This window comes from Vidua chalybeata, chromosome 19 (genome assembly GCF_026979565.1).
Source record: "Vidua chalybeata isolate OUT-0048 chromosome 19, bVidCha1 merged haplotype, whole genome shotgun sequence".
Lineage (NCBI taxonomy): Eukaryota > Metazoa > Chordata > Aves > Passeriformes > Viduidae > Vidua > Vidua chalybeata.
The window spans coordinates 11182335-11191761 of record NC_071548.1 but is presented as its reverse complement, the minus strand read 5'-3'; the positions used below and the strand labels follow the sequence as shown (position 1 = coordinate 11191761).

At 42.2% G+C, this 9427-nt stretch overlaps 2 long non-coding RNA genes across 7 annotated transcripts; one reads left to right on the top strand and one right to left on the bottom strand.

Moving 5' to 3' along the window:
• Positions 1-34: 34 nt before the first annotated feature.
• On the top strand, positions 35-4209 carry LOC128797643 (uncharacterized). Of its 6 annotated transcripts, none has more exons than XR_008434198.1 (4): positions 35-603; positions 721-1044; positions 1154-2188; positions 3947-4209. It is a non-coding gene; the product is annotated as an uncharacterized LOC128797643 (long non-coding RNA). The 6 variants fall into 6 exon arrangements; XR_008434196.1 differs by having other exon boundaries at positions 35-829; positions 915-1044; XR_008434194.1 differs by having other exon boundaries at positions 35-1044; positions 1154-1319; positions 1416-2188.
• Positions 2576-6175, bottom strand: LOC128797644 (uncharacterized). Its single transcript, XR_008434199.1, has 3 exons — positions 6070-6175; positions 4221-4299; positions 2576-2630 (listed from the first exon to the last, which is right to left on the bottom strand). It is a non-coding gene; the product is annotated as an uncharacterized LOC128797644 (long non-coding RNA).
• Between the last annotated feature and the right edge of the window lie 3252 nt (positions 6176-9427).

Genomic DNA, 9427 nt, shown 5'->3' with positions numbered 1-9427 from the left:
AGCACCGGGGTGGGAGCGGGGAATGGGGCTGGAAATGGGGCCGGGGGGGAGCGGCCGGGTGGGAGCGGGAGCCGCGGCCTGGCTCCCGAGGGTGGCCCGGCCGAGCCGGCGTTCCGGCAAGCAGTGAGTGGCAGCGGCCGCGGCGGTGCCGGGGCTGGCGGTGCCCAGGGCCGGCTGCAGCTCGTCCCGCGGCCCCGCGGGGGATGGAGCAGCACCGAGGGGGCTGCTGGGGCCTGCGGTTTAATCGCCGTTGTCTCAGCTCGTTCATCAGGGAGGAGGACTTGGCTGTGGCAACACGCTTCCTCTTCCCAGTCTGGGAGCTGTGGGAGCCTTTCTGCGAGGATTCGGCACAGACTGACCCGGGTGACTTCACCCACCCGGCCAGGAGAGCACAGCCGTGGCTTTGCTGTCACATAAACCTGCACATGGGATCATTTACTCCGCTCCAGATCGAGATTACAGTGGCCAGACTGCTTGGCGGAGATAAACTGGCTGGCGGGGTTCCCCATCTCTATGCCCTAATCTTACCTGCTCAAATGTATTTTTGCCAAGCAAGGGTTATTTCACTAAGTGAAGAGACCATGTCAAGCATATTTCTGTAAGGTGAACGTGGTGTTGCCTTGTACAGTACAAATCAGGGCATGAATTGGGAGAATATTAATATTATTATTATTAGAATTCTATTTACGCTATTCTTCTAATCTAATATCTTATTTACAGTGGGATTTTGAACAGTTCCAGCCCTCAACAAAAGCGATTAGTAGAGGCACACCAAGGCAAACCATGGGTTTAGACAAATAAACCATACTCAGTGTCAACATCTTTCATGGTAGGACTGAGGCAGACAGGATCTGCTGGCAGCTGTGCCGTGGTTTGTAAGTCATCTCCCAGGCTAAGCATGTTTCTTCTGCCAGGTAACCACCTCCAGCACAGGGAAGTGTGAGCGTCACAGCTTGGCTGCATGTCAGGTTCAATCTGACTGTTGATAGCTCTTGGTCCCCTTTACCAACTGTTCCCTGGTGCCAGCAGTGAGCAAAGGATTAGGTGGTAACAGTTTTGTATACTGCTGTGGCAAGACTTGCCCCTCAGTTTCTGTAGTTCCAGTAAAGAATAAGCTCTTCTGATACAAATTGCAGATTTTTTTCTCCAACAGGGGCTTGGTTGCTGCTAGGACAGGTGAGGCTGGGCCAGAAGACTTCTGCAAACAGCTGCTCAGCTTTTTTGATAAAGGAGGGCAGAGCTTGATGCTGGAAAGGAGAGCTCCTGAAATGCAGAGCTAAGCTAGTTCCCTGAGAAATACTCCCATTCATCTCAGTGAGGTATCACTGTTAATATGTTGGTATAATCTGTCATCCAATTTAGCAGTCACTGGTAATAAAGATTCATATTGCCTATGTTATCTGTTAATCCAAAAGGAGCAAAGTTTGAGGACGCTGCTGAAGACCTACACACAGCTGCATTTCAACAGCTGAAGTGCCAGCAGTATCCCAATATCCTGCCTTTATATTGAGGTAGGGCTTATGGTGATGCAGCTGCCTTCCTGCTTAGTACCACACACCCATCCTTGCATTCCTCTGCAACTCCCCAGTAATTTGCACTTTCAGGCTGTAGAAATGTTCTGGAACATGTGATTTGTACACCATGACTGGAAGGATGGCTGCTTTGTGGTTCTGGCAAAAAACTGGGCTGACTCCTGTAAAATGAGTGCACTGACACTGTCAAAGGTGCACACAGAGGTGTTATCTTGTCTCCATCTCCCCTCACTTCCTCTGCTCCTCTTTGACTCTTTCTTCTGCCTTCTCCCAAGTCACTGTCATTTTCATTTACTTCCCTGCTGCCTTGGACATTTGATCTAGACTCTACTCCCAAATGTGTCACAGAGTTTTTTTCCTCACAGTTTTCAAAGCCTGTTTTTCCACCTTTGTTCTATGGACACAGATCTTGAACCAGTGTAACTTCCCGTTGCTGAAGCATCAAAGATATACAAGTTCAAGATACAGTAAAAAAAAAAAAAATCTGTTCAGACTTGATTACTTTGAATGAAAATAAGAACATTCATATCATGAAGCTTGACTGAGTGTACAGGTTAAGGACACCCCAACCATCATGACAGTGGTGATGAAACTGGAAGATTTTTCCTACTGGAAGTCAGTGTCTATTAAGGAGAACACTAAATTACTCAGCACAGGTATTGTTAAAGCAGTCCTGACCAATGACATATTTTTAGTACCAGTGACTCTTGTTGAACTCATCTCTGTAATTGTTTTTGATGATCAAATGAATCAGTGTGCCCTAAAAACATGGCAATAAAAGAAACTCCTTGTTATGGACCAAGAAACCATTAAGGCTAAATCCTAAAAATTGGCATTCAGCATACAAGATTAAGGAAGGAAAAACCTCATTAGTTTGGTTACTCTTATTTACAAAGTAAGAAAAAACAGAACCTTCAAATACCTTAAGTAGTTTTGATTAAAAACATTCTTAAGACTAGAAATATGTCATTGTGCACTCAGCCAGAAATGCATTTTAATAAATGAGTCAGGGTTACAAGAAGGATGAAAAACTTTTCTTACTGAATGCATCCTTGGTGTGGGGCCCAGTCATGGAGTGTGATTGGAAGGAGCAGCATGCTGAACATGAACAGCCAAGGGCTGATTAATAAGACATTTAACCTATTATTTTTTTCATGGGACAAAGAGACTTTAGTTCTGTAAGGTATCTGTAAAATGAGTGTCCAAAATGAACCAGGCAATCCCAGTCTGATACCCAACAGATTTGGTACCTCATAGGTGTTTGCATAGCAAATCTGTTACTAATTACAATTCTTGACACTCAGGAATACCTGAGCTGTGTGGTTTGCCCTTATTATTTTTAGGTCAAATGTACATGTACTTTTGACCCGTGTACAATCTCCTGCCAGCCCTTCACGAGCACTGTCTACTTGTCTAGAGGAGGAGGAGTTTGTACTTCTGGACTATTGATGAGCATTAAACTGTCACATAAAGACATACTGAATTCTGAAAGAGACATTAAATATCTGTATAGGATTATGCAAAGAAGGATGTAGAAGTAGGGTCTGTAGTTTTCTCTGCATTGCAAAATTGTCCTGGGTTGTACAAAACCATCAAATTAATAGGCAGGCTCTGAAAGCTTCCTTTTCCCCACCCAAGATGAAAAATGTAATTGCTACTGGGATGCCAGAGGTGAATGAGATTCTGTCAGGAGGTTATATGATAAAAGTAAACATCCTGCACAAAAGCTGAGTTTCTTTTGGCCGCTTGGCACAGATGAGTTCTTACTACAAGCCTGCACAATAACCAGTCCCTTGATTTGTTAAACAGATAACAGAGAAGCAGTTCCTCAGTTGCCAAAATGGATGCATTAGTGACAAGACAAGGCTAATGCTCCCAGCTACTCAATTTTTGGAGCTGGCAATGGTGATGAACTGGCTTCAGAGGCAGGAGAGCAGGACACCATGGCTCAGGGAGCCAATTAAATGTAGTGGGAAGGGAGCAGAGCAGCACAGCTGTAGTGAGGCACAGGAAATGGGTTTGGCAGGTGAAACTCCACTCCCAGTCTACACTGGAGAGTAAATCAAGCATTTGGGGTATATAAGGGAGAAAAAAGCACCCTTCTGCTTTCTTTTGACTTCATAACAAACAGAATATGAGGATTTAGCCTTCCTATCTTAGGAGTGTGTATGATAGTGGAGGAAGGTGGTGGTTTCATTAAGGTTTGATTTAGAAGCTTTAGTGGTAAAGCTCTTTCCTTTTCTTGGATTTAGAGAACACAGGGTTTGGGCTTTGTTAGCATGTTCAAGGACATGTGGCAGCAGAACTACCTTGTGAAAAGTTTATGCTTTGTGTCCTGCAGACAGCATGGATATAGCTTTTTTTTTTTTTTTTCCTTGCTGCAAGCTGACCCAGATTTCTGCTTTATTTGACAGCCTTTTTGAGCCTAGTGTGAAGGAGAGGCATCGCTTCTGGAAATGCATGTCAATGGTCTTGTGAAATGAACGTCTCTCCCTCCCTCAGCCTTCCCCCAATCTAATTAATAAGATCATCCCACTGAAGGCAGACTTATAAATAGCGTTCCAAACACTAATGGAATTAGTTCTGGCCTCGACAACTTTTCCAGGGTGACACAGGTATCGAAGAAGGGCTTGTTCCTTGGCATAGACAGCCACTTACAGCAGGAAATGTTGAAATGTAAACATTTACCTGATGTCCCAGCTCTTGCTGCCAGCACTAAAGCTGAAATGGGATTACAGCAGTGCTACTCACATCGTAGAAAGACTTCCTGCAAGTGAAACAAGGGATTTTAGAGGGATGGGCCTTGTATTATATTACATTAGTCTGGATAACAAAATGTCAAATTCTGCTGAAGGTTTCTCGTTTGTCACTATTTCACACTAGGAAAGTGTATTTTTTATGTCCCACAAACCCACAAGATTTTGTGAGGATAATAAACAGTTACCATGGGGAATAAAATCGAAGTACTTCCAGTCGATAGGAATCTTTACTATGGCAGCAAGTAATGGGAAAGGAATAGCACAGTTATAAACTCTCAAAAGAGAGTGATGATTGAAAATTGACTATTTAAATCATCATTGAATGGAGCCATTGAACCTCTTCAAAAGCAATGGCTGAATTATTAACATTTGAAATCTGGTGTGAGACTGGAATTTGATAATGAAAATAAAACCTAAATGCATCACAGAAAATGTAAGCTCTGATTGTTTAAAAAACTTGAACCAAAATGTAAAGAGAATGTATCTGATTCAGGAACTTCAAATCAATAAGCATGAAGCTCCTGAAAACATGCAACAAACATGAAATTATAATATGATTATCCATGTGACTAATGAAGTTTAATTACAGTAAAATAATGGAGAAATGTTTATTTGACAGTCTGTTCTATTTGTTCCATCTTCACAGTCTGTTCTTCTCTTTGGCCTGTCTATTGCAATAGTCCTGCCATGTATTGCATTTCCAGTAAACAAAAGGACATTTCAAAGATTTCAAAATGCTTATTGGAAAAAACAGATGAAGGTCAAATTTTATATTAATTCATCCTTTCAATCAAATTCCTTGCTGTTGCATGTTCTGAATATAACCTTATCCTTAAATGAAGAAGCTGACACGAGGGCAGGAGCTGCTTCATGTAACTGAGAAGAGATCACTTTAGAGAAGGAGAGAAAAGCAGCACTTTTCAGTTTCTGAGATGGCCTTGGACCAGCTGCACAAATTCTGAGTCATCAGATGAATCAAGTCTGTTAATGACTGCAGAGAACTTTTGCTTCAAAAAATGCAGAAGCATCCTGCTTTCAGATATTGATTCTGTAGTGCTTCCTTTGGTAAGCTTTAGTCATAAAGGTGCCAGATTTCAAGATGTTTTTAGAAATAAAAAATGTGAGAAGGGTTTGGCTTTTATTAATTGTACCATAAAAAAGATGGTGGCCCACAGCCCTTGGAACATCTATCAGTTTCCCTAGCAGAAATCAGTATGGAATTTCGGCTGACAGGCAAAGAGCGAGTTGTTAAAGGTAAAATTCACTCATAAAGAGAATTTTATATGAAAGGCCAAATCAGGACAACCTGACTCAGGAGCTAAGCAGCTGCCATTGCCTTCAGCTTCAGACTGGAGAACACCTGAAAAATCACAGTTCAGTTTCTTAAACCAAAGGGATAAGGGTCATGAGGCTCTGTGTTGTAGCCTACCTTTAGGAAGTCTAAAAGAAAGAATAAAGAATTACTCTACTGTATTATAACAGTATATCCTCTCAGTGTCATTAGATCCTAAGAGATGAGGTCTCTCACCCCATCCTCCAGTTGTCTTGTTATTGTGGCCTGCAAAGAAAATCCTTAGCTGTACCCCATCCTTTTGGGATAAAAAAGACCATTTCCCCCCTCTCTCAGATGTAGGATTTTAGCACCCAAAAGTGGAGGCTTTTAAAGATCTTTTTAGCAATGTGTTGCCCATGCAGAACTAAATTATTTCTCTTTGGACCCAATATTTTAATATATCCCCAAATTCTTCTCTTTCCAGAAGTAAATGAAAAATGCTCACCCTTGTACCAAGCCAAAATAAAGCAGGTCTGTGTTTGAATCCCTGTCCACAGTGGGCCATCTTTAACTGATGTTTATAACATCGACACGCAAAATCTTTTCCCCTCCTTTCTTCCCATCACTGGGATTTTGATCTGCGAATGTGTCTGCCATCCAGTCTTAATGTGCCAGTCACTCTTAATTCCTCATCTCTGACATCACAATCAATGAAGGGAAATAAGCTGTTACCTAATGGGGCTGACACAAAATCCATTTAAGTTAACGGAAGGACGCTCATTGTTTCCTATCAGCCCTAGGTCAGGCCAGAGTGAACAGAGTGGGTGGAATATAGACCGTCATTTGTCATCTCAGAGGAAATGATTCCTACATCCCATTTGGACTGCTTAGAGATTTTAAACATATTTAGCAGAAGAAAACAGATTGATTTCTTGTCAGTTGTTAAATGGTTGAAATTTTACTCTGGTTGGATAGTCTCTCAGTTTAAAATGATACTTATTTTTTTCAATAGTTTAAAAAAACAAATATAGGAGAGAAAGATCAAGGTGGGTGTAAGTCAGTGAAACTGAAGAGGTACCTGACTGCCCTGTGCAGGTCATGAAGCATCATCTGCACAGGATCTCAGCCTTGCTGGCAGGGGCTTTACAGGGCCTGTGAACTCACCCTGCCCTTCCTGCCAGCTAGCTGACAGCCTCTCAGTGTTATTTATTTTAGGTTTCCTAAATACATTTGGAGAGGGAGAAAACATCTGTACTCCAACACATAGTGTTGTCTCAGGTCTTCTAGGTTTTGTAAACAGACTTAATAAAATATGAATCATTTTTTCTCTATTGCTTGCAAATGTTTGCAAATATCATTTAGAAGCAAAATGAACATGTTCTTTAATATAGCCCAACAAACATCAGACACAATGTCCCTACTATATCTCCCACTCTGAATAATGCTTGTTAGCCTTGGGAACAGGGAGCAGAGTGCCTGGCAGGGACAAGAGGCCTCTGAGAGATATTCTAACTTGCTATTCCCCTGATAAGTTTAGAGACTGTTTCTGCAGTGTTTCTGCAGAAATAACTTCTGTTATTTAAGGACAAAAGTCAAAATGTTCTGTTTCTTGGTTATGGTGTGTTACAAAGAGTAAAGGGAGTTTCACCATGTCCCTTCTGAACAGCAGGAAACTCTTGGGATATATCATTTAGTTGCTGATGGCCAGGCCAAGTTGCTGAGAGGTCAAAGGACTTGCAAGAAACAGAGACATCAAGAAGTTTGATTCCAGTGCAAATTTATCTACTCTGCTCCAAACAGTGATTGCAAAAAAAGTGTTGCTGCTGCTGGCAAGCTTTGTAAGGCCTTACATCCACCATCCACTTAGTTCTGTCTGTCCTTGAGTTAGAGTTATAAATTGTGTTATCTTCAATGGAAGGGGTGAGTTTTCAGACAGACTCTGACCTGACCACTCTTTCTGCTGTGGTGGATGAAAGTCTACAGCATTCCAGTGATATTACTGAGGGATTGGACTCACACAAATGAGACTCTGACCCCTCACATAATTGCTGGAAGGACTAAAGGGGAAAAAACTTTTAATACTTGGGAAGTTTTAGGAGCCATTTGGAAAGCAATTGGGTAAACAACAATCCAGAGGGGGCACAGGAGTTCCTCAACTTGTTTTTAAAATCCCTCAGACAGCAAATTCCTGTCCTCCAGATTCCTGGGTCTTGAGGCTCAGTGGCAATATTTACAAGGAGAGGCTGGTTGAAGAAAATCAAGAAATAAACAGACAATGCCCCTGATGAAGAGCTGAAATAGAGATTTTTGTGGGCACAGATCATGTCTTGCCAGAAACTGTTCCTTCCCTGGGGCTGTCACTTCTGAGCTGCTTCTGGTTGCCCACAGAGGGGAGTGGGGATCCTCACCAGGGCCTAACCTTGTTCTGCTGCACTGGGTGTTACAACCTCTTATCTGTTGCTTGTGGGTGCTAAATTACAAGGCCACATTTTTGGGAACAACCCAGAGCCTTGGAGGAAGGCCATGCTTTCAAACTCTCTTTCCTCAGTTGCTTCCCCAGCACTGGGGCCGCGGTGCTGGCAGGGGATCAAAGCCCAGGAATTCCTGCACTGTGCTCTGACTGTTCCTCCTGGCTGAGGTCACAGCACTCTCCTCCTTTCTGTATGGTTTCAGCAGGATCAGTTTTATAAATTACAGGGCAAGATACAGCCCTGGTGTGAGAGTGGGGCTTGGGAGGGCACAGGGCTGCTCGTGTCCCAGAACAAACCACCGTGGTGGCATCTGCCCTCGGCTGACCCCGCTGGCAGCTGTGCCCTGTCCTGCTCCTACCGACTGCCCAAGGCTCGTTTCAAACAGCCTTTTCTGATAGGAATAGGAATGGTGGCTTCTCAACTGCCTCCAATTCTTTGGAACTTTACAGGAGTCTTGTAATAGCATTTTACTTAAATTCTAGAAGACAACCCCAAAGCTATTAGCAACCTGGCACTGGAAAAACCTCTGCGGAGGTTTAGTCAAAATGATAAAAGTCTCTATCCAAAATTTATAAAGGCATTTTCAGTTTTTCAGTGGAAGTCCGAATTCCCATGTTTTGTCAGTAGAGCTGTACTGGGTACATTTGCACTAACAACATTAACCATTTAAAAGCTCCTTAAGTGCCCTTAGAGATAAAAAGGAGAATGCTTCCTTTCAGGAAAGATGCCCCTTAGCAGAGGAGAAGGAGATACTCTAGAGGAGTTAATTTCTTCCCTTTTGTTCTTGAATTTTGAGGGAGGCAAAGGCTCAACTTTTGGATGGTGACATTAATCCCACACAAACTGAGCAATGGGCTGTGCCCCCACTTGCAACTCCTGCAACAAGGAAGGTTAAAATAAATGGTTGTTAAACTCCAGGCTGTATAGTGCATGACACATTAGTGCTGCTTTTAGTCATCAATATATTCCTATTTAAAGATGACTGAGACTTTTAAGTCTGATGATTATTCATATTAAAAGTGTTTCTTTTTCATTTGAGATTTTATGCTGTCATGCAGACATCTCCATAATTAAATGTGTGCTTGACTCTTTCTGTCTCCAGTTAAGTAGACATTAATGGGAACCTACCAAAAACAACTGCCAGAAATGTTCCTGCACTTTAATTTAAAAATATTAATATCAAATTACAGTGATGATAAAAGTCCAATATGAGATCCTTAAAGGGAATGAAGGCTAAATGGTTTTTGAATTATCCAAAGTAGTTTGTTCAAACTGCTCTTTTTCTCACTTTTTCTATAGTCACAGCAGAGACCTATTCTCTACTGCATGAGGAGGGTTTAAAACTAAACACTTTTAAGCACAAAATCTCTCCATGTATAAAAGAGTAGTACT